Here is a 25,575-nt window from a genome sequence, read left to right on the forward strand (position 1 = left end):
TTCTGCATCATATAATCTTCATATCCTACCATCTTATTCTCATCAACATATAAATATGCTGTGATATATCCCATCTTAAAAAGTAATCTTCTCATGATGGTACATTCTTCTCTAGCTACTAAATCAGTTGTCTTTTGTCAGTAAAACTCCTTGAAAGATAGATCTCCAATTTTTCTCCTCCTGTTCTCTCTTGAACTCTTTCTAAATCACATTTTTGCTCCATCAAAACCATTTATGATGATCACCTTTTCATAGTTATGATGTGTCTGGATTAATTGTTAATACATTAACTATTGCCATCATGCAACATGACGCCGTGCCAAACACTATTAGTACTCAGTTGAGACTCAGGTACCATTGGAAGGCAATGTTTGATGTTTCCTTACTGGGGAAGAATATTATTTTTATCACATATATTTGTATTGGGCCTGAACAACTTGTCTTCATAAAACAGAATTTGAATGGTCTTTCTAAGAATTAGCCTTTTAATTTTTTGTCTGTACAAATATAATAGATTTGTGACTAAGTAATCACTCATTTATAAACTCTTTAATTACTAACATAGCCAGAAGTAATAGGCAAATTAAAATATTTGGTTAATTTCCTTAATAATAAACATCACTCAGATTCAAGCATTATACACAAAGAAATAGTTATAAATATAAGAAGGAGCATTTAACAGTTTATTTTCTATATATGAAATGTTTTCACAGATATATTTGGTTTTAAGTAATGCTAATGGATTCTCTTATGTATCTACCTATTATATGTAGATACACAGTTATGAGATCTGGTGACAAAGTTAAGGTAACTTTTTTACATTTGTGTTTTTGTTTTTGTTTTTGTTTTTAAATATCCTATTGGAATGACAAACAGCTTTTGAGATATGAGAAATGGCGAAGTGCTGGCAATTGGAGTTTACGAATAAATTCACAGACAGAGTTCTACTGTCTCTTCTTGTTAGGTTATCGGGGGCCATATGTAACCACTGAGTTCAGTAGCTATGACATGAATATAGTGTCTTTTCTCAGGACACTCTTGAATGTTTGGTAGGCAAATGCCCGGTTTCTTCAGAATGCAACAATTTTCTCCCTTTGGAAAAGGTCTTTAAAAGAGTCAGAATTTCATGGCTTGATGTCTTTTTATCCCTCCACATGCCTCATTTTATCTCTTTAAGTTTAGGTAAATAATTCCTGCCTAGCCTTGGCTACATTGTGCCCTTTAAATATGTGTTCGTGGCTTTTTATCCTCCTCACCATTTGTCCAACTTACAATTGTTTAACTCTATTACTATTTCTGCATAAGTAAATGCCACTAGCCCCTTAATCATTCCTGTGGCTTAGATGGTTCAATAATTACCTCATCCTTATTCCAGCAAACGAGAGAGCTGCTATTTTCATGAAGAGAATTTCATGCTGAGGCCAACCCTGGTGCAGTGAGGATTGCATCTGCTGTCTCCCTTCTCACTGGGGCCAGGCTCCGACCTGAATGGAGGGATGGGAAATTGGACAGGTCTACACAAGATAGAAGCATTTCTCTTGGCTTCATGCCTGACAAATTAAAGGAAAAAAAGCAAGGAAAGTAATCAAACATCTTTACTGCGTCTGCTAGGATTAGAAGCATTATATGCCACATCTCTTACTTCTCCCAACCATTGGAAATCGGTGGTATTATTTTCATTTTTATGGATGAGGGGAGATGAAATAATTTTTCTAGAGACTTGCACATGGCAGAAGTAGTATTTCAAAGCAGTTCAGGTCTAACTGATACAAGATGTATGTTTTTAGAATTAACCCAGTGGATCTTAGATAATAATAGTACTCAGCATTATATCCCAGTGTCCTCCTAGATTTTTTTAAATTTTTTATTGTTATGTTAATCACCGTACAGTACATCATTAGTTTTTGATGTAGTGTTCCATGATTCATTGTTTGCGTGTAACACCCAGTGCTCCACGCAGACTGTGCCCTCTTTAATACCCATCAGCAGGCTAACCCATCCCCGCACCATCCTACCCTCTAGAACCCTCAGTTTGTTCCTCAGAGTCCATCGTCTCTCATGGTTCGTCTCCCCCTCCGACTTACTCCCCTTCATTCTTCCCCTTGTGCTATCTTCTTTTTCTTTTTTCTTAACATATGTTGCGTTATTTGTTTCAGAAGTACAGATCTGTGATTCAACAGTCTTGCACAATTCACAGCACTCACCATAGCACATACCCTCCCCAATGTCTATCACCCAGCCACCCCATCCCTCCCACCCCCCACCACTCCAGCAACCCTCAGTTTGTTTCCTGAGATTAAGAATTCCTCGTATCAGTGAGGTCATAGGATACATGTCTTTCTCTGATTGACTTATTTGACTCAGCATAACACCCTCCAGTTCCATCCATGTCGTTGCAAATGGCAAGATCTCATTCCTTTTGATGGCTGCATAATATTCCATTGTGTATATATACCACATCTTCTTTATCCATTCATCTGTCGATGGACATCTTGGCTCTTTCCACAGTTTGGCTATTGTGGACATTGCTGCTATAAACATCGGGGTGCACGTACCCCTTCGGATCCCTACATTTGTATCTTTGGGGTAAATACCCAGTAGTGCAATTGCTGGATCGTATGGTGGCTCTATTTTCAACTGTTTGAGGAACCTCCATACTGTCTTCCAGAGGGGCTGCACCAGCTTGCATTCCCACCAACAGGGTAGGAGGGTTCCCCTTTCTTCACATCCCCGCCAACATCTGTCGTTTCCTGACTTGATAATTTTAGCCATTCTGACTGGTGTGAGGGGGTATCTCCTTGAGGTTTTGATTTGGATCTCCCTGCTGCCGAGCGATGTGGAGTACTTTTTCATGTGAGCTAACACAATTTTTAATCATTAGAAATCTCCCCGGTATCCAGATGCTCCCATGACTGTTTTCATTTTACTTGCCGGATGGTTTATTGTGGTGTGGTCCGGTGAAACACTCAGAGTATGATGTTAAGCACTTTTTGCAACTTCTACACCAATATGTCAGCCCAAAGGTAAAATTTTCATTTCTGCCTGGGTTTTCCTTTTGCCCCATGACAATAGTACCAAAGATTACCTCAGCACCATCTCCCTAGGTTCATTAGTTCATAACATAAATATTCCTGCTTGTTCACTTTCCTTAAAAAAGCAAACACAGCACTTTGTGATGTCGCAGCTGTTAAACCTTAACCGAAATGTTATCATTGTTGGCTAGCTTCATGCCGCTGTTCCTTGTTTCTGCCCCCTACACCATGCCCACTGTCATCTTCTGAGGCAGGCTCATTGATTTCTTTCCTTAAAAAGTGAATGCAAGGAAAGACCCCAAATCTCACCTGTACTGCATCTCTGCACTTCCATCGCTATTATTTGCCAGTATCCCTATACAGCCCAGCCATTCCTACACACCAGTCTGTGGGGCCCTGGGGCAATGGGGAGAGTGTGGGCTCTGGCTCTGGAATCTGCCTTCTACTGGCTGAGCAATTCAGACAAGTCTGTGAATATGCAGAGACCTCCACGCAATGGGCAGCTTGGATAAGATGATCTGGAAGACATCACTTAGCTTCAAATTCCTTTGCTCACTTGTTTAGAGGCCCACATGGGCTCAGCCATAGAAAATCAAGGCAGAGATAGGCTTCTTTGCACAGGTTTGTGCTTACAGCAAAAGGCCCTCTGAAGAGCAGAATCGTCCGCTCACTGCTCTGTTCTCAGCGTCTGTGGTCCTGTTCCCTTGCCCCAGATTCCCATCCCCTCCTGCTTCCCCAGTCCCTGTGCCTCCTAACTTACTTTGGACCCATACTTCCTGTTGGCTGTTTACTAAATACAGCCTGGAAACAGCTGGCTAATTATCTCTATATACTATATTTATTCTACCTCATATAATTTACAATACAATTACAATCTTATCTGTTGCATTTGAGACAATTGCTGCTAAGAGCGCTTTTCTCTTTCTTGCTGTGTGTTTGTGTGTAAGAAAGTATGTTGTGTATGTGTGTAAATTAGAAGATAAGCATGAAGAATGCCGTGTGATGCAGATACTACATGAAGCATAAAAGCAGAAAACTTAAGTATGTTCAATTCCAAATTTATATATATTTTAAAAATTGATGTGCTCAGCCTCCTAGCCCCCCTCCCCCCCGGTTGTTACCACACTCTGCCTTTAGGCAGATGAAAGCTACCATTCTCCTAGATTCACAGATGTGAATATTAAGATAGAAAGAAAAAAGAAGCCTGCTGAAGACTCTAGTAAAAGTCAGTTTAAGGCCTCCTGGTAACTTCTAGAACTCAATTCTTTCAGATACCTGTATTTGATTTACCTTGACAAACCTCATATTCTACAGGGGTTGGCATCTGCAGAGAATTTTTTTTTTTTTTACAGCTTTGATACATATGACCCAGTCATACTAGCAACTAAGCTAAAACCCATTTGAAGGGATTAAAGCTTCAGTGAGGAAATACAGAAACAGTGACAAGTCCAGAAAGAAAAGCATAACTAAAATGAATGACTACACACACACACACACACACACACTCATCATCCCCACAACCACGATCTACAACATAAATGAATGTCAAGGTTCCCCTAGGAATTTCAATCTGCATTTTTAAGTTCTGTTAAGTAATATTGAACATATTCCTAAAGAACAGCATCCCATCCCCTAAGTGGCAACATGAATGAATTTAAGGAGAGCAATAAAAAGAAATCGAATGAAAAACTGGAAAATAATCTAGATTGGCACGATTGGATGGACGAGAAAAATAAAACCATTGGATATTAACCAGTTGGAATTGACAGCAGCAGCCAGCTTTCTTCAGAAGAGAAGGAGAAGCACTAAATAAGGGAGCTTCTCAATTTTAAGAAGTTGAATTAATCAAACATAAGACTATTGATTTGTATCAAAAGTGCTGGTTTTTTGAAAGTAGGCCAAACTGATATGCTTCTGATCAACGACCAGCCAGTGGAGCTTCAGAGTCTCAAACACCATGACAGGGTTCAGAACAAGTAAAACATCCTTTGGCAAAAATCTCAGCAAATAGTAATTTTCCTAGTGAAGAAAATATTTACAAGTCAGGAGGATTCCTTTATGCTTCAGGGAGTTGATTATTCTGTGATTATTAGCACTTGCATCAAGGTGATTCCGTTTAAAGAATGCAGTACAGGGCGCCTGGGTGGCTCAGTCGTTAAGCGTCTGCCTTCGGCTCAGGTCATGATCCCAGGGTCCTGGGATCGAGTCCTGCATCGGGCTCGCTGCTCCTTAGGAGCCTGCTTCTCCCTCTGCCTCTCTCTCTCTCTCTCTCTGTCTGTCTCTCATGAATAAATAAATAAAATCTTTAAAAAAAAAAAAGAATGCATTACACACAGGTGGTTTGATTAAACATTCTGGTCTCATGGCTGTCGTATCAATAGTGGGTGCAAGCGTTTTGTTTCATGAGGAAGAATGTGGATGAGCGATATACTGTATATCCTGATATGGGGTTTCAAATGGCAGTTAAGAAACTATATAGCACAGAAAGGAATTTTTGATACCTGTCTATTGGGTTTATTCTTAAGAAATATATGAACCCCTTTCATTCAACTACCTCTGAGTTCCATAAAGAAAACCGTGAGTTAAAGCAGTTACTTACCATCAGGCAGCTAAAAAGAGGAAGAACAAAAAGAAAAAATATCGAGAGAGAGAAAAAGAGAGAGAGAGAGAGAGAAAACCCTAAAATGTAGAAGGTGCAGTCAGCGAGAAGAATTCTTAATGCTGGGACCTTGTATACTCTTGTAGGTATTCCCCTGGCAAAGTGGCTGGATGTGTCTACTCCTCTTTAAGGATCTGTTACTTTGAATAATCTAAAGGGGTTGCTAAGATGATAAACCTGAGACCCTACAATTGTTGCGAGTAAACATAAGGGAACAAATTTCTTAGCTTATCATAAACTTTACCATCATCCACACTGAACCTCACAAAAACTCTAAAACAGACATTATGCCTATTTTTCCTATTTATTTATTTATTTTTATTTTTATTTAAATTCAGTTAATTAACATATACTGTATTGTTAGTTTCCGGGGGTAGAATTTAGTGATTCATCAGTTGCATATAACACCCAGTGCTCATCACATCACATGCCCTCCTTGATGCCCATCACCCAGTTACCCCATCCCCCCCCCTCCCCTCCAGCAACCCTCACTTTGTTTCTTAGAGTTAGGAGTGTCTTATGGTTTGTCTCCCTCTCTGATTTCGTCTTATTTTATTTTTCCCTCCCTTCCCCTATGATCCTCTGCTTTTTCTCTTAAATTCCACATATGAGTGGAATTATATGATAATTGTCGTCTCTGATTGACTTATTTTGCTTAGCATAATACCCTCTAGTTCCATCCACATCATTGCAAATGGCAAGATTTCATTTTTGATGGCTGAGTAATATTCCATTATGTGTATGTATATATATATATATATATATACATATATATATATATATATACATATATATATATATTCCATATCTTCTTTATCCATTCATCTGTTGATGGACATCTGGGCTCTTCCCATAGTTTGGCTATTTTTCAAGTGAAAAAAGTGGAAATGTATGGATATAGTAATTTTCTTGGATCATATAGTCTGTACACAGGGGTATGTAATAGGATTGCAACTCTGTATTTTTGGATTTCTAGTGTGAAGTCTGCTCCCTTATGATACAACTACCATCTCCCCTGAAGTTTCCTTGATAATGAATAAGAAAAATGTGTAGAGAAACTTCTTTTCAAGTAGGGAAAAAGTTGCAAGTTTTGAGAACATTTTTCCCAATCTGGGTTGGAAGTCACCCCTTGGGGAGTGGGAGGGAGATGCTAAGAATTATGGCTTTAGTTTATCTGCTCCCACCTCCTCTCTCTCTGACATGCTTCTATTTAATTATGGGCAATTCCACTCCATCTTTTTAAAAGGATTTTATTCATGTTTATTGTTCATAAAATTTGCAAGACTATAAAATCCAGGAGACAACCTAACAGATTAAGTGTTCCTCTCCAATTTTTGGGAAACACTATAATTCTTCTTTTTGTCCATCTCTAGCTTTCCTTTTTTAAGAAGATGTTTGGTTTTTTTGTTGATTAGAAAATCCTCTCAGTATTTCTCACGCAAGACTACAGTTGAAGGTGTAAAAAATTCCTCACGTGAACACTCAGCAGGTTTATCAAGTGACCTGTAGCTTGAAGATGACGTGTATGTCTAATGCTATCCTGATTTTAAAATAGATATTTTATTGATATGTAACATGTGCATTGAAAAGTGCACATATCACATACAACTTGATGAATTTTCACACATGAATACACTTGCATAAGGAGCACTTGGGTCAAGAGCAGAACAGTGCCCCAGAAATCCCACTCACAGGACTTTCCAATCAATAAACCCTAAAGGTAGGCGCTGTCTTGACTTCCAACACAATATATTAGTTTTGCTGATTTCGAAGCTTTATATAGGAGTGCCTGGGTGGCTCAGTTGGTTATGTGTCTGACTCTAGGTCTTAGCTCAGGTCATGATCTCAGCGGGATCAAGCCCCATGTCGGGCTCTCCACTTAGCAGGGAGTCTGCTTCAGGATTCTCTCTCTCCTTCTACCCCTCTCCCCTGCTTGCTAATAAAGTAATACTTGATTTCAGGCACCTGGGTGGATCAGTCAGTTAAACATCCAGGTCTTGATTTTGGCTCAGGTCATGATATCAGGGTCATGAGATAAAGCCCCACGTCAGGTTCTGCACTTGGTGTGGAGCCTGCTTAAGATTCTCTCTCCCTCCCTTTGCTCCTGCCCCTTCCCCCAATTCGTTCTCTCTCTCTCTAAAAAAAGAAAATGGGAGGTGCCCCTGGATGTCTTAGTCAGTTTCACATCTGCCTTTGGCTCAGGTCATGATCGAGCCCCACATTGGGCTCCCTGCTCAGCAGGGAGTCTGTTTCTCCCACTCCCTTTGCCCCTTCCCCCCACTTGTGCTAACTCTCTCTCTCTCAAATAAATAAATAAAATCTTTAGAAAAAGCTTTATATAAATGATATCATCCAACATGTGCATTTTGTATCTGGCTTCTTTTACTTAACAGTGTTTGGAGATTCATTAATGTTATCTCGGAGTTGTTCATCACATCTATAGTGATATCCCCCTTTTTTCCCTAATATTGATATTTTTGCCTTTTGCCTTTTCCCTTTTTTTCTGGAACAGTTTTGTTAAGATATATACTAAGATTTATTCATCTTTTTTTAAAGAAGCCACTTTTGGCTCAGTTTCTTCTATTTTCTATTTTTGTGTTTTATTAAATTCTGTTCTTAATTATTTTCTTCTATTTTCCTTAGATTAAATTTGCTGGGTTTTTGTTTGTTTATTTTTTACTTCTTGAGAGTATAAATTGTAAGCTTACTAATTTTAGGCCTTTAAACATACATTTAATTTTATACTGTAAATTTACCTGTAAGCATTTACCTTTAGCTGCATTACACAAGTTGTGCTGTGCTGTTTGAATTTGCATTTAGTGATGCACAAGCCGTGTGGGGGGCCAGAGCGGGGAGGGGCAGAGGGAAAGGGAGAGAGATAATCTTATGCAGGCTCCATGCCCAGCGTGGGGCCCAATGGGGGGCTTGAACTCATGACCCAGATATCAAGACCTAAGCAGAAATCAAGAGTCAGATGCTTAACCGACTGAGCCATGCAGGCACCCCTAGTAAAATATTTTCTAATTCCCATTGTGGTGTATTCTTTTAGTCATGATTATTTAGAAGGTTTCATTTAATTTTCAAATATTTAGGGATTGTCTAGTTATCTGTTTTATAAAATAAATCACTAAATTGGTAGGTCAAATCCACTATAATCTGAGAACAAATGAAATATAAAGATTGAAAACACAATTTTTTCCAGTAGCCAAATGCAACACTTTATGCACATCAACTACATTAAGTCCATTAATTGTGCAGTTCAAATTTGTCTTTTAAAAATTGATTTTCCACGCATGTCTCCGCTTTTGTCAGTTACGGAGACAGCAATGTTAAAAATTTCCCATTATGATTATGGATTTTTCTGTATCTCATTTAGATATCTCATATCTCAGTTTTTGCCTTCTTTACAGGTTAATATGAAATGATTGTATCTCCCTGGTAGACATACCCTTTCATCGTAATGTCTTGCTTTTGGCTTTAATATTTACTTTGCTTGTTTTTAATGTAACTACATCAGCTTGCTCTGGTTTAGTGTTTGCATAGTGTTATTTTTCATACTTTTAACTTTTCTGTATTCTTATAATTAAAGTGGGTATCTTGTAAGTATGAATTTATGTTTGTTTTGCTTTAGTTTTTGCTTTAAATACACTCTGACAATCTCTGACTTTTAATTAGAATATCGGTTTGTTTACATTTAATGAAATTACTTAACAGTAACATTTAACATTTGTTTTCTATTTGTCCAATCTATTCTATTTTCCTGTTTCTTTGTTTTCTTATATTCTTTTAATATGTCAAGAATATTATTTATTATTCCATTTTCCACCATTATTAACCTGAGGTTTATAAAGCCATTGCAATATATTTTAGTGGTTACCTTGGATATTACCACATTTAATGTTGACTTACAGAGTTTGATACAAGTTTGAATATTTTTCACATTTAATATTAGGGCCTTATTATAGTTTATCATTTAGTCTCTCTAGGGTTTTTGTTTGTTTCTTATTGTCATGCTTTTATTTCTATGTATATATAAAACTCATAAGAAATTATTTTTGTTATGTTATAGACTCAATATTTATTAAAATATTTATCCTTGCTCTTTATTTTTTCCTACATTTTTGTGTTTTCATCCAGGAAACACTTTATTTTCTGGCCTAAACATCTCTTTTATTATTATTATAATGGTTACTATTTTAGTGCAGTCTACTTGTTATTAATTCTGTCAGTTTTGTTTGAGTGAATGTTTCGTTAGTTTGTCTTTGAGTGGTGTTTTAACTGAGTGTAGAATTCTTGATTGGAAGGGTTTTTTTCCCATCACATAATGATTCATCCTTTTGTCTTCTGGCTTCCATTATTTCCTACTGAAAATTCCACTGTCATATTACCATTTCTCTGAAGGGCATCTCCACTCACTTTCCTCTGGCTCCTTTTAAGATTTTTCTCACCTTTTATTTCAGTAATTCTATCATGATGTGCTTAGGTGTCATTTTGTTTGTATTTTTCTTGTAGGAGGTTTGCAACATGTTCTGAATCTGGGATATGGGATTTTATGTCAGCTTCAGATTTTTTTTATTATATTCACATATTTCAAATATTTCTTCACTGTTCTCTCACTTGTCTTTCTGCGACTTCAATTACATTTATGTCAGTACTTTTCCTTACGTCTCCCATGTTCTTACTACATTTTCTAGATTTCATGTATTTGTGCTTTAGTTTGGATATTTTGATTTGAATTAGTTTTCAGTTATTTAGTCCTCTATTCTTTTGTTGTTAAACTCACTGATTTCTTTCTATTATAGTTTTTTTCAATTTTGAAAGTTCCATTTGATTATTTTAGTTCTCTGTTTAGATCTCCATCATGTCTTTTATTTTCTTAAACACATTAATCACAGTACGTCAAAGTCAAAGTCTTTTAACTCTTATCTGGGTGATCTAAACATCTGTTTTTATATTCTGTTTTTCTCTTGGATCTTTTATATTTTTCATAGTTTTGGCAATTTTTGAGTACTGAACATTTTGGATAGAAATCTGTAGAAATTGCCTATGATTTTATCTTCCTTGGAGAGGAGATTCTTTGCATGTGTAAGTAATTAGAGCAGGGGCAAAAACCCCAATTTATTTTAATATGAAATATATTTGAAGTTGGCTTTCCTGTGTGGGTGCGGGATGGTGTGTGTGTGTGTGTGTGTGTGTGTGTGTGTGTGTGTGTTAGCTTGTCTATTTCTAGTTTGTTTTTTGGCTAAGGAATATCTTTGTAGGGGTTCCAATTGAAATCCTGGATGTTTACCAAGGGCACTACTCATTGGCATGCTGGAGCTCCAATTTAATCTTCAATTTTGTCTCCAATTTTTGTCTCCAACATTGTGGACTGCCAAAAGCTTTGCTCTGATTTTCAGCCTCTTTTCTTCCTCTACTTCTGAAACAGCAAATTCTTGAGAGAAAGAGTGATGTATAATACTGTGCTCACATCCATATGTTTTCCTTTTCTTTTAGATGTTGGCCCCTTAAGTCCATTGTGTGGGAAACTTTTTAGGACCTTTAATCAAATTTCCTTCTTTTCTCTTTTAAAGTACGTAGCTTTCATATATGGTATGAAAGTTGATCTTAAACTGGTTAGTTGGTCATAACTAGCAGTAAAATTGCTTTCTAAATTTTGAATCCTAGCTCTCAGAGAAACTGGCAATTAGGAAATATTATCTTCTTTTTAAATCACCATATCCTGAATGTAGAAAGAAAATCAGTATCTTGACAAAAATTGAGAGAGATTTTATGATTTATAGGTATGATCAAGTCAGGAGTTACAAATTTTTTTGGAAGTCATTTAGAAGAAAATGTTGGAAGAAAATTCTTGACCAGCTTTTGATTTGATTTTTTTTTAAAGATTTTATTTATTATTTGACAGAGAGAGACACAGTGAGAGAGGGAACACAAGCAGGGGGAGTGGGAGAGGGAGAAGCAGGCTTCCCGCGGAGCAGGGAGCCCGATGCGGGGCTCGATCCCAGGACCCTGGGATCATGACCCGAGCCAAAGGCAGACGCTTAACAACTGAGCCACTCAGGCACCCCTTGATTTGATTTTTTTAAACATGACTGACTAAAATTTATTTTCAGTTCTAATTTCTAATAAAATCTGGGACAAAGATGGATATTTTTGTCAATAATTGTTTCTAGATGTACATCTTTTGTATATTGTATGTGCCATGCTATTATACCGCTAATACTGCCAGATGGAATTATTTTAAGCCTTTTGTGTTCTATTGTAAAAATTGAGTTATTCTTTCATTCTCCAAATTCATTCCCCGACAGTTGCTAACAGCAACAAAATTGTAGATTACCCAACCACCTTCCAGAATGTTAAAAAACACATGGGTTTACCTCGCAAAGGGTAATATAAAGATTTGCGTGTGTCCTATTTTTGGCTTAGCTCTTAAAGTCTACAAGAAAGATGAAATGGCGAATTCCATGCTCCAGGCTGCTATAAATAGTCTGCAACAGCTTTATTCTTACTAACAAATATTCCGGGGAGGCTGGGATAGACTTGACAAGAAATCAGAGTGCTTCAATGAATTCTGTGGCACAATTTGATGCTGGTGTTAGTAGAGGCCCCATCCCAAACTTCCCTGGTCTTGAAGAGTTCCTTCAGCTTAGAGTTGTGTACTTCCGAATAAATGACTCGGTCATTCTAACCTTTAGTCCTCATTTGTCAGATGCGTTAATGTAATTGTGTTTATTTTGCTTGCCTCATGAGTAAGACTCAAATGAGATAATGCACATGAGAGTGCTTTGTAAATTACCAAACTTCATGCACATAGTGAGGGCCAAACCTTGGACCTGGTGAGAACATTCAACATATCTATTTGATCAGAGCCCTTGTCTTCTATACACATAACAACACATCTCCCAGCAGATCATCTTTCTAATTTCATTCTTAAGAACATTAATAGAAATCAGTTTGAAAATCTGGACTTGGGGGCGCCTGGGTGGCTCAGTCGTTAAGCGTCTGCCTTCGGCTCAGGTCATGATCCCAGGGTCCTGGGATCGAGTCCCACATCGGGCTCCCTGCTCCGCGGGAAGCCTGCTTCTCCCTCTCCCACTCCCCCTGCTTGTGTTCCTGCTCTCACTGTCTCTCTCTGTCAAATAAATAAATAAAAAATCTAAAAAAAAAAGAAAAAGAAAAAGAAAATCTGGACTTGGAAGAAAAGGTAAAGTTGCTGATTATTTACTTCCTAATTTTTTATCTTTATTTGAGCTATAGTGTCTCTTCTATGTCTTGCCTAGAAGAAATTTTAAAAGTCATCCAGTTCAATCATCTTATTTTATAGCTAAGGTAACACACAAGTACCTCAACATGTGAATTCCCGTACTATGGCCTCATGGTTAGTCATAGCCAGAGCCAGATAAGAAAGAATTCTCCTAATTCATTGTGTTGATGTACTATGGATATGATACAGCATTGCAACATTTCAGATATAACACACAGGGATCCACACATGTGTCTGCCCGTGTGCACCCACATACACCCAGGAAAAATAGTAACTTTCCTCAAGCTTTGAGAAAGGATCTGACTTCATTTCTCATCTCTTTCTCTACTTCAAAGTGGATTTCTTTTCTTCATATACCCCTCTGGTAAGCCAGTATTATCTTCTGTTTGGAATCTTTTGTTGCCTCATCACTCCATGAGGAAATCTGACTCTTAGAACCCAATGTTTGTGGGTTCTAATAGTGAATGTGAATGGTGCCCATACAATTGTTGAGGAACAGTATAATGCCTGGAGAGTGATGCTAGATGAGCAGAAGTGAAATGCATGGGATGTTGAAAATGCAAAGGGAGCTCTGGAATGTAGGCAAGTATGAAAAGAAAAGACACAACCCTTCAGTGTCAGTGATAGGTTTAAATTTTGTATGGGGTGTGGAAGGAGGACTGATTTAGAAAATAGAAGGCAAAAGATGTAGATGAAACTGACCTGGTGACATGAACTCAAAATCATAAAATTGTTCAGAGGGCATTATTGTTCCACCTCAATAGCAAACAAGCATTTCCTGGCTGGCTAGCATCCTTTGAAAATGGGTATGATACCCTTAGGGAACAGAGCAGTATTTGGGAGTATGAGAACCCATAAGTATATCTTCATGCAGCATCAATTTTAGTTATGGTAAGTAATTTAAACTACTTTATAACAAATAAAAACTAATTATTGACTAGAATAAACATTTCAAAATTCAAATTTCAAAAAATTTGGGTAGAATCAAGATTCCAAAGGAACTCCTCCTAACCAGGTGCTATTTGGGACTACATCCCTCAGATTCACCAGTGAACATGACCACTTACCTTCCTCTACCACTGAAAGTATTTAAGTAAAAATATTTGAGAATCCCTGGAGCATTTGTGGTGTAAAATATGCCTAAAGGTACCTCAGATAGTTCTCACAAATTCCTCCCTACACATTTTGGCCATTTGATGATCAGACATCAGATGTTGCCCTTTCTAATTCCTAATATGAAGTATAGAAAGTTGATTCTTTGCATACTGATGCCATTCTTACCTTCTACGTTTTCATTTGCTGAAGTGACATCTCTTGGACAGCTGTGTGTGTATCTTAGTGCCCCTTTTAATGAGAGTAATTATTTTTCATCTGCCTTTAAAAGGTTTCACATATTTGAATGATTCTTTGCCTAATGTGAAAGAACGTGTGATATTCATGTCCAGGGTAAGAACAAGGCATTTGTACTCTGCAAAACCAACTCTGAATGAATGAAGAGGGGAAGGAAATAAAGGGGGAAGCGGAAAAGTGCATAAAGCCTTTCACCTGATAGAATTAGGTCCTGAAATTGATGACCTTCACTTTGTAAAGGATTCAAGGCATTTGAAAGGAAATGCAATTATCAGACTTTGAAAATCATTGACAATCCAATGAATTCTTTAAAAATATGACTTAATATACGTCAGAAAAAGTAAAATGATCCTTCCCAAGCAGTCATTAAGCGATTAACGGTGTGTAAGATCTCTGAAGTGTGTACCCACATTAAATTTCTGAAAAAAGGAAGTATGCTTAGACCCTAATCTAGGAAAGGAAATCCAGAGATAAATATTAATATTAACTGAGTCTCTAAAGTTGAAATATCAAAGATATATTTAAAAAATAATTTATTTTCAAAGTCCCAGGTTTAATGATTTGAAAAAAAGTTCTACGCTGGATAAATTAATATTCTTTATATGGCCCTTAAATGGGAAACAAAAGAAGTCTTATCTATTTTACATTGTTATCTCAGGTTACAGTAGAATTAATATGTTTTTTTCTTTTTCCACAAGAGGCAATCAATGATGCAAATGCAAATTCTGCCAGAAGGGCAAAATTAAAAGTGCAAATATATTTGAGTTTCCATGACTGCTCCCATTGTTGCAGAGTAGAATCCCTCCACGTCTTCCTTCTTTTTTAATCTTTTTTTTTTAAGATTTTATTTATTTATTTGACAGAGAGAGAGACAGCGAGAGAGGGAACACAAGCAGGGGGAATGGGAGAGGGAAAAGCAGGCTTCCCGCCGAGCAGGGAGCCTGACGCCAGGCTCAATCCCAGGACACTGGGAGCATGACCTGAGCCGAAGGCAGACGCCTAACGACTGAGCCACCCAGGCGTGACTTTTTTTAAAATCTTAAAGTGAGAAAATTTATTAAATATCCAAAATCATTGTAGGAAGTTTGAGAAGCTCAATTTCCCAACCAACACCCACTCTAAGGTAATTAATGAAGAGTCTGTTAACAGGTATGTGGCAAGCAGTTTAATGTGTTATAGAGAGCATCCCGGCACAAGCAGTGAGAGTGAACATTCCCTACTTTATACACACTGAGTAGCCCTGGGTGTGGGGCAGGATCTTCTGATCCTGCTTCCTTATACTTCAGACAAAGATGTGTCTCAGTTCCTCTGAAAGTTGGGGGGTTCACTGCAGTAATACGTAACTCCCTAAGATTCTGTCCACTGTGACTATTTTATAAACGTAAGGGCCATGCGGGTGGTGTTCCTTCAATAGCAGTACTGGTTATGGAATACAGAATACGGAATAATCACACAAAAGCAAGTTTAACGGTTTACTTTCGTGTGCAACACAACCATTTTAATTTTTTAATATTCTCTTCCATATTTGTACATTATTTTATTTTTTTTCTTGTTTTTTTATTGTTATGTTAATCGTACATTATTTTAATCATCCTGTGGATACAATCCAATCTTAGCTGGAGAGAGTAAATCTCCATTGAGTTAAGATGTATGAAAACACCTTTAAAATGCTCCAGGGCCATTCCAAATGCAAAGGAAGCCAAAGCCTGTTTTTATTAACACTCTTTCTTAATTATTTTTCCATATTTCTACAAGGGGGAAAGTGAATTTTAAAAGGGCAGGAAAGGTAGAGGGAGGCTGTGGTAGCCAATGAAAGTGCTTATATGAAAACAATGAATCATGGAACACTACATCAAAAACTAATGATGTAATGTATGGTGATTAAGTAACACAATAAAATTAAATTATATTTAAAAAAAAAAAAGAAAGTGCTTCACAAACACAGAGGGCCTACCTATGTGATGCTTCAAGGGATCAAAGATGTAGTCCTTCCCTTGAGATGCTAACAGTCTGGTGCAAGGGTAATCACTTAGTATTGCTACTGTAACAAATTAGCACAAATGCAGTGGCTTAAAACAATACACATTTATTATATGATTCTGTAAGTTAGAATTCTGACATGGGTTTCACGGGGCTAAAATCCAGGTGTCAGTAGGGCTGCATTCTTCTCTGGAGGCTCTAGAGCAGAATCCATTTCTTTGCCTTTTCCAATGTCTAGGGGCCATGTGGGTTCCTTGGCACGTGGCTGTTCCTCCATCCTCAAAGTCAGCAACGTTGCATCTGCCCTATAATTATTCCATAATCATATCTTCCTTTCATTCTTCTCATAAAGACCCTTGTAATTACCCTGGATCCACCCAAATTATCCAGGATAATCTCACCACGGTAAGGGTTTTACCTTAACCCTTTATGCAAAGGCCCTTTTGCCAAGACCATCCCATGAGCAGATAATCACAACGCAACACAGTCAATGCAACATCAGCACTTGAATAAGGCACTGTGAGAGCATAAGGCAAGCTGACTTGGGGGCAGAGGTCAGGAAACACCTGCGGAAGCAGGTATTGGATGGAGAGGTGATGACGGTGCACAGGAAATAGCCATTGGAAAGGATGCAGAGGCCAGTTTTAACCAGCAGGCAGCCCGTGCAGAGAGCAAGCTGCTGTTAGAATTCATCCTATTGTTTCTGCCTCCTCCATACCTCTGACATCTGTGCGTTTGTCACCATCCCACCGCTGTCACTTGAGAAGAAGATCACCTGTGGCATGGTCACAGGGATGGTATTTTAACTGCCTGCCTCACGTCCAACAGTCTGTGACCAGAGCAATACTTTAAGCATCTCCACGGGATCTTGTCACTTGCCTGCTTTAATTTATTGACGTACGTAATCTCAGGATAGAATTCATTTTTGACATAAGATTTGGATACTTATCCACCATTTAAGCCTCATTTCTTGATTTTTGCTCCTTACTCCTTTAAAATGATGTATGGGTTTCATGTAACATCCTGCGATGTTGGTTGGTCAAGTATGTTTATGTCCACTTCACAGAGAGATTTGGGAGGCTGTGGCTTATGATTTAACCAGACAGACAACACCGGCTGACCCCCAGGGTTCTTCCCACTGCACAGTGGTAAGGTCGGTGTACTTTCAAACTGCAGATTTTGTTCCTGGAGATTCTGGGAATTTGGGGACAAAGTACCTCATTGTTTTCTGCAAATTCATTTTCCCTTAAACCAGGTAACACTGGGATTGGGGTATTTTGGGGGCATGGTAGTGAGTCATAACAAGTTTAATTCCTTTTACTTCACGTGTTCAATGGCCCACATAATTGCAAAGCATAAACACTTCCTCTCTGCTGTTAAGAGAATTATCAAGTTAAGAATGTCTTGATCTTAATTAGTTTTTACTGAGCCTTTTCTGATGCCCAAATAATGTATGTGGCTAAATGGTAAGCAATTAGGGTGAAGATCATTTTCCTTTGTTTCTAAAACACTTTTTGAAGAATGTACGAAGAGAACTTATATGGAAATCTTCATCTCAAAAGTCTCTCTGTAATACATGGCATTTTTCCTTAGGGGGAAATGATGACTTTGAATAAGGAATATATTTTTAAAAACAGCAAATAAATCTAAAACAGAAGCTGTTTTTTTTGCATCTTTGTATTGACAGCGAGTTGTCCATTTCCTTATTTCTCTTCCCTGCTCTGAAAACTCTAGATCTTAAGACTTAGGCATTGATACTCTTAACAATGATACCATAAGTCCTATCAAATAATTGGATGACTTCTCTTTGTCCCTGGCTCAGTCTCTGCTTGTGACATACACGATCTCGTGCTCTGTGCTTATATGTAAAGCTTTATTCTGCGTTTTCTTCCCCATCTCTCACGTACCCCATCAGAAGTCTAGATGAGAAGATAGCTCTGTGACTGGCATGGAATAAATGGAAACTTTATAATTATTTACTACTACATCCAGCAGCTTTGCAAACAGGAATCAAAACCTAGATTTGCAATGCGTACTATGCGAACATTGTCAAATTCCTTACCTGGTTAACTCACAAATTACACATATGTGTTTAAGTAAATAAAATTAAGGTAATAACAATTGATTTGTATGGTTTTCTCAGGGTCATGTTAAGTAATGTTTACACAATTCTGAGTATTGTGCTTGACACATATACTGTCTCAAGTGATGGTTATCATTATTATAGTCACTGCCATTACCAACGCTCTTACTATTTCCTATTGGAATATACAGAGCGGAACATGAGGGCCATTCCCTCCGTGTGGGAAGCATGGGAAGGTAGGAATGCATCTTGATATCTCTAGGAATGAGGGTGCTTTTTGGAAAGAGCCAGCTCTGAAAAGTTCCCCTGGGATGCTCCTATCTGAATGCTGGGAGACAAGGGACCATTTGGGGAGCCTCTAGAATCAGGTGACTTTTTACATCTATGAGGAGAGGGATGGGCAAGGGCATTGTGAGGGTCCAAGCATCTAGAGCATGGTGACTGGTGGGGCTCCTGTAGGGGAAGAGGTGCAGAGCAGAAGGTAGAGGGTCTCTCTACAAACTACCATCTCTCTGTATTACTGTTTCCAATTTCACCAAAGATTTGGATATTAGATATTCCAATTGAAATTCCTAAAAAAGGAACAATGACAATAAATGGCAGAAGAGGAGGAAAATTTAACCCCATTTACCCTCTTCTAAATGCCAGCTACAGTTCTCAAACCTGTGTGTGTGTGTGTGTGTGTGTGTGTGTGTTTATGTGTGTGTGTATACACCTGATGTCATTAGTGGTCCTACCTAGATGGGTAGACGTTATCTTACTTGTGTTCATACAGATGAGAAAACGGGATTTGAAAGGTTAAGCACCTACCCAGCTCACCAATCTGGAAAGAGAGTAACTGGCTCCACCTTTGTCCCAAATCCCATCCTATCTGGAATCAGTCCTGCAGATGTCTGAGCACAGGGCTGGCGGAAGCACGTGCACCAATCCGGCTGCATGTTTTGCTGTGCATGGCATCACCGGGGTAGTTCTAGGGTTCCCAGTGATCTTGTCTGCTTTCATGAATGTACAGAGGCATAAATTCTCTTCGCGGACTGGGAAACATTTTGTTCCAGTATGCAGGCTGTGTGGGAGTAGAGAATTGTTGTTACAACCCATATTGTTATAAACTATTTTATGCTGTCCTCTCTGAGATTTGAGGGTTCCTTTTTTAGTCCCAATTTTATTTAAAGCTTTGTCTTTCTGGGATGACCTTATGAACCACAGACCTCATTTTAATGGAAGGACTTAAATGAACAGCCTTCACCAAACGGCTCTCCCTGGTACACTGCATAGCAAAGCAGACAAAGCTTTCATAAAGGAGTCCTGAGAAGTCGGAATTAGTCTGTTTCACATGATCAGTGTTTTCTCAGGTGAGCCAGGAAATGCTTTTTGCAAATGAAACTTACTGGTATTCCACAGACCCGAACTGATGAGGAAAGAAACAAGAATGCCAAACCCCCTCCCAAGAAAGGCTCTGAAATCTACACATAAGCACTTCTTACCTTGTGTTCAGGCCTTGGCATGAGTCAAGATTTGTATCAGAAGTTAACTGGAATGTTTTTCCCTATAGAGAAACTATGTTTTGTTTTGTCTAAATAAATTGAGTTTTAAAACTCAACAAAGATGGTTTCATAACATATCCAGGAAATATCAAGGAAATAAAGACTGCTTCCCCACTGAGAGGATAAGAGATCATTTCATAACAGGGCCTATCCAGGAGCAGCCTTGATACAGGGTACTATGTTGACAGGTGTAGAGGAAAAGGAACTAGTGTGAATATATATGTGTATGATAAATATGTCGATGTGAAGGATAACAGCTCCACAAAGCAAAGGCTCTTTCAAAGCCCAACACATGTCAGATTTAGAGTCAATGCCATCCCTTACGAACTGAGCAATAGTAGGACAATGAGGTATGTTCTCAGATTCAAATTTTCTTCATATATTCCATGGGTAATGCAATCTGGTTAAGATTGAAATAGCTTGCATTAAAATTTCTAGGTCAAATAAGCATATAGTAAAGCTTTATCCCCCTTTCATCAATGAAACATCACCTTGATACTTTACTTTTGATCAGTGGTTTGCTATTTGTTTCCCAACATGGAAATGGAGTAATTTCTCCAAATGTTGTTTTGTAAACATGTTTGGTTGTGTCTTTTCTCTTTATTTCTGCATCCCGTGATTAAATTTGGGGGCATAGAATAATTCTATAACTCTTTTAAGCTTTAAACTCCAGAAAATACGCATTACAGTCCTGATGTTGTGACACAAAATTTACAAATTTGTGACACAAATTCATTTCTTCAAATATGTTAGTACATGAATAAAGATGATAGCTACCCAGGGAGGTGGAAACTGCAGCCCAGATTTTTCTCATCTGTTTTTACACAAAATCTGTCTTCCCAATAAATGATAGTTAAACTTTGTTTTTAATTGATACTCCCTTTGAGGCTTTCTCATGATTATACATAAGTAAGTAGAAATATATCTTTTGAGAAGTATTTTTTGTTGTTGTTGCTATTTTTTGTCAGAAGGTAATCTCAGAAGAAGATGTGGCCTTTTAAAATTGTCTGTCTTTGGGTTGATTGGGGAGATATTATAGCAATTTGTTTAGCTACATGAGCACATTTCAGAGGAATATTGATAGGGATTCAAAGCTTTTTTTTTTTCCTATTAATGATCTTGTTGCATATCAGTCTTCATGAAGGAACAGAGCAAGCTTGCTTACAGTATTATTTAAATTAATCCGCTCTAAAAATGCCAGTAGGAATAATCTTGAATGACCTAAAGAGCTAAAGTCATAGCATTTAACAGAACTAGTCTTTATATTTCATTACACACACACACATACACATACACACATCTAACATTCTCTACAGCAAACCTTAGAATTTTAGGTTTGGTAATTTAGAAACATAATCAAATGAGCTTCTCAGGTTTAATCTTTAATATTTATCTTACTGAGCATTCATTGTGTGTAGAGTAGTGGTCTACAGTGGATAATGCTCTCTAAAATGTAACAACATCAGATCATTTCTCAATGAAGCAAAACAGACACAACATCTTCCTATCTCTGCACTGTTTAATGTGCAGACGGCTCAGGTTGAGCTCAGGTGTTCCCAGAGCTACCCGCAGATTGCCATCAACCTGGTGTGCCATTATCTCCAAACCCTCTTAACCTGTCTTGTCCATCAACATGGCTTCAGAAGCTACTTTCCCCATGAGGACATTCCCCCTACCTGGCAAGTCCCTGCCTCGGTCCCCCTTCCACATCCTGGCCATCTCTGACCCTGTTCACACCTCACACTCCCTCTGAGGCTTTCCACAGACCACCTGGACTAGAATGACCAGCCCTTAGTAATTATGTCGACACCACACGTGTTTCAGTTCATTACAAAGGATTCCCTCTTCTTTGGCTGGTGGTACTCTCTGAATGAACATTTAAGTCTTTTATTATTATTGTTGATCTGTTTTCTATCCCATCCAACTTGAAGTCCACATAAAGTTGTAAATTCCTTAAGAAGGAAAATACCTTAGGCTTCCTAGTGGATTTGGGTCTTTTGTGTGAAGTTGGATCTGAAGGAGGAGTTTTAAAATCTGGTTATGTACATGTGTGCTGAAGGACTGAACCAAGATTTAAAAATTAGTAAAAATGTTGGGATTTCTTTAATACCTAAAAAGCTGTATTGTAAAGAAAAGAGGAAATAACAGGCACGGGCATGCACATAGTTAAGTGGCGTTTCTCAGTATAGTGTTTCAAAGTTTTGCTTCTCGTTTTGCTTGTGCTATTCTTTGTCATGTGAGACCAGCCTTACTGAGGTATAACTGCAGACCTTCCAGATCCCATCCTCCTTTGAGGCTCCAGCTCTTCTGGCTCTTCTCTAAGACACTGTGATTGTTTTCAGGGGCCTATTCCAGATCAGTTACAGGTCAGAAAGGCTTTTGGGCAAAGAGGAACTTCACACACTGAATGGAGTGGTGCTCCCTGAGTGGTGCCTCTCCCAGCATTGTTTTTCTTTTTTTTAGAAATTAAAAATATGGATCTGGTGCCCAAAGCTACAAACCATAAATCCAATTTAAGCAAAGGACTTAAAAGTCAAGACTCAGGACTTAAGTGTCCATTCAGAAGTGGGGGGAGGAGGCGGGCAGGAGGATTGGATCCTCAACCAGCAACCCCACTTCACTTCTTCCTGCCCACTCTGCATCCCAAAAACTTGTCCAAATAATGGAATTGGTTGAGTGAGCATTCTGTGACTATGCAACTACATTTATGAACTAAAGTAAGAGTTAAAGAAACTTGAAATACAAAAAAATGAAAATTGAATACATAATCTGCAAATTTCCTTCCAGATTTGAGTAGGTCTCACTTCTGTTAAAGTATGCCTGGCTGGTCTGCAGCTCCACACCCCACAGTTCATTTTATAACATATCAAAACTTGCTCAGTCTTTCAACTGCCGTAGATTTCCGTCTTCTAAACCTTTGCTCTAGTAAAGCAAGCTCGGTCTGTTTTCCTTTACCAACTTAGTAAGAAATAATTTTCTTTTCTCCCCCCACCTCCTCTCTAGTGCCCACTTTGCCTCAATTCCTAATTGTCCATAATCCAGCCCCTCGGGAGAGGAAAGGGACAGAGCTTGCCATACTTCCTCACGTGTGCGAGGGGAGGGGAGGGACCGTAGTCCTAAACTGGCCTTTTGACAGTAATGACAGCTTCCATTTTTTAAAATGAAGTTGTCTTTTTCTCATATTTGTTTTTTATCTTTAGATGGATGATTTTTTTTTCAAAGCAGGCTTGAAATTAGAGCATGCAAAGCAGTAATTCTCTCCCCAGTTCCCTGGACAACCATCCAATCTCTTCTTGGACACTTCAGTGCCAGGGAAGTCGTTACTTTGTGGAAGAATTGATTCTTTCTGTCACTGGACAGCTAAATTTCTCCACCTTTATGAATTAATTTATTCATTTATTAATCATTTGTTTATTGAGCTCCTAGTATATGACAGGCACTCTTCTAGACACCTGGAATATAGTAGTGATCACAGAGATGACAGTCACCACCTTCGTTTAGACTCAATCCTGGTATCACTCTACTCATGTCTTATTTTTTTCTTCCAAAGCAAGACTAAATAATTCCACTCTCTGTCTTCATGACAGCCCCACAAATATTGGAAAACAACTAAATTCACTTTCTTTGGATTAAACATTCCCTAATACAGTTTCGCCCGGGCCCGCCATGTCAGTCATTGTCCTCTAATCTGTCAGTGTCCCCTCACTGTGTGCTTTCAGTGAGTCACTGCGACCTCTGTGTGTTCTGAGTGCACGGGGATCCTCAACCAGAGCCAGGCTGAATGGTATGCAGATAGGCGGGAAGCCAGGCTCCCGAGGCTTCAATGCCAATTCCATTGTGTGTTATCTTGGGCAAGACACATACCCCTCTGTGCCTCAGCTTGTTCATGTGTAAAGTGAGGATAATAATGCCACCTACCTCAAAAGGTTGCTATGGGATTAATGAGTCAATATAGATGAAGCACTTAGAGTAGTTCCCAGCCCGAAGTATATGCTCAGGAGGTGACCTGCTGTTACTCTTCCTACTGTTACAATTAGTGTTGGCCCTTTCTGTTCGTGCAGCCTCATTATTTCAGGACCCACGTCCTATGTTGGCTTACAGGTGCTGAGAATAATGGACAGCAGTCTGCTTTGGCTACTAGTCCCTCTCAGCTCCTAGCAGAGAGCCTGGAATAAAGTAGATGTTCAAGAAATGCCTGCTGAATGAGTCAGTTAAATATCTTGGCTTTTGAAAATACCCTTAAACAGAACATGGGAAGGATTTCTTCTCTTGTTTTTCAAGGTCAGTTGATCCATTCCTGTAGCTATATTGTGGAGTATTAGTGATTGATGTGCCATTAAGGATTCTTTGAAGAAATTGTTATGAAATGCCCTTTATCTTAAGCCTTAATAAATAAAAATGGTAAGAGGCACTACTTCCTGATAAATTATGCAGAAGGTTTGGGTTTTCAATATACAGAGAACTTGTCACAACTGAATTCTAAATCCAAGGCTAAATTCTGCATCATCTTTTATGGAACTTCCACATTGATTTCCAGGAGTTTTGTTTTGTTTTCTTTTCTTTTCATGACCTTTGGTTTAAACGTTTCTCCTCTCTAGTTGAAAGTGTCCATGTCAACTGTGATGAATAGGTATCTTTCAATGCCTTCTTCCTGCTCCCTACCCTGCTGCTTTAGAGATTCTGGACGGTGTGGCCTTGGTTTACAAAAGATTTTATGACTGTCATCTCCTTCTAGAAGCAGCTGGAAGACAAATGTCTGAAGCAGAAACTTAGAAGGAAGCCGAGCTCAGATAACTACACCTTCCTTAAATGGAAGCAGCTTTATAGGATGTATCAGTACGGCTTTCAACTGACTATTCATACAGCCAGCTCTGTCCCTTGGGTGGAGGTCTCTGTGTAGCTCTAGATGTGAACAGACAAAATGGGATTATACCTGCTTCGAAATCCTATTTCTCAAATGTATAAGCCTCAACTCTGGAGAAGCTATTGATCGGTCCTTTTCATGTGCAGTGATTTTCTGAAATTCAACTACTGTCCTGATTATTTTCTTGGCATAGTACACTCAGGGAAATGCTTCCTGACCCTGAAACAAATATGTGCTAAAAAGTTAAAAACATGTCTTTTCATGCAAAGTTCCCAGTTTATTCCTCGACAATTTCTCTTAAGAAAGCTAATAAAACTATGCATCTACCGTAATTCTTGTTTACATGGTTAATGCAATACCATATATTGTTTGCAATATAACTCACTGAAAGCCTTGGGTACTTTAATTTCAACAGATGCCCTTGATTCCTTAACATCATACTTTTTGTCATGCTAATACTCAATTTTAGATGATGTAGTAACAGCTGGAGAGCAAATTAATATGACCTGCTATAGGTCTGATTGGCTGTGAAAAATCCCATGAATGAGTCAAATAGTAGTTTTCAGATTCTTTATGTTTAGGAAATCCCATTTCTAGTTTCTGAAAGGAAAAATGAATCATAGTTTGTAATGATTTAACTGAGTATATTAAATTTAACATATGACACTCTAAGCATTAGACTCCCCCCCCACATCCTTAGTGATTTCCTGTATATTTGTCACATATTTTTTTTTTAAGAATAGAGCTGAAAGTTCTGACTATAATTTTATATTTTTCTATTCTTCCTTGAAACTACATC

At 38.2% G+C, this 25,575-nt stretch overlaps 1 protein-coding gene across 6 annotated transcripts in view; it reads left to right on the forward strand.

The window, feature by feature from the left end:
• The window catches only part of FGF14 (fibroblast growth factor 14), a 608,954-nt gene that overhangs the window by 436,205 nt on the left and 147,174 nt on the right, over positions 1-25,575 (forward strand). The window contains exon 1 of one of the 6 annotated variants that reach the window (XM_073894330.1): positions 16,987-17,182. The exons of the other annotated variants lie outside the window; for them this stretch is intronic. The gene's annotated coding sequence lies outside the window, so the exon portion shown is untranslated. Of the gene's footprint in view, positions 1-16,986; positions 17,183-25,575 lie in introns of those variants that run through there. 6 annotated transcript variants of the gene reach the window in all.

The sequence above is a fragment of the Callorhinus ursinus genome, unplaced genomic scaffold (genome assembly GCF_003265705.2).
Source record: "Callorhinus ursinus isolate GAN/ISIS: 27379988/994484 unplaced genomic scaffold, GSC_fseal_2.0 scaffold7, whole genome shotgun sequence".
Taxonomy (NCBI): domain Eukaryota; kingdom Metazoa; phylum Chordata; class Mammalia; order Carnivora; family Otariidae; genus Callorhinus; species Callorhinus ursinus.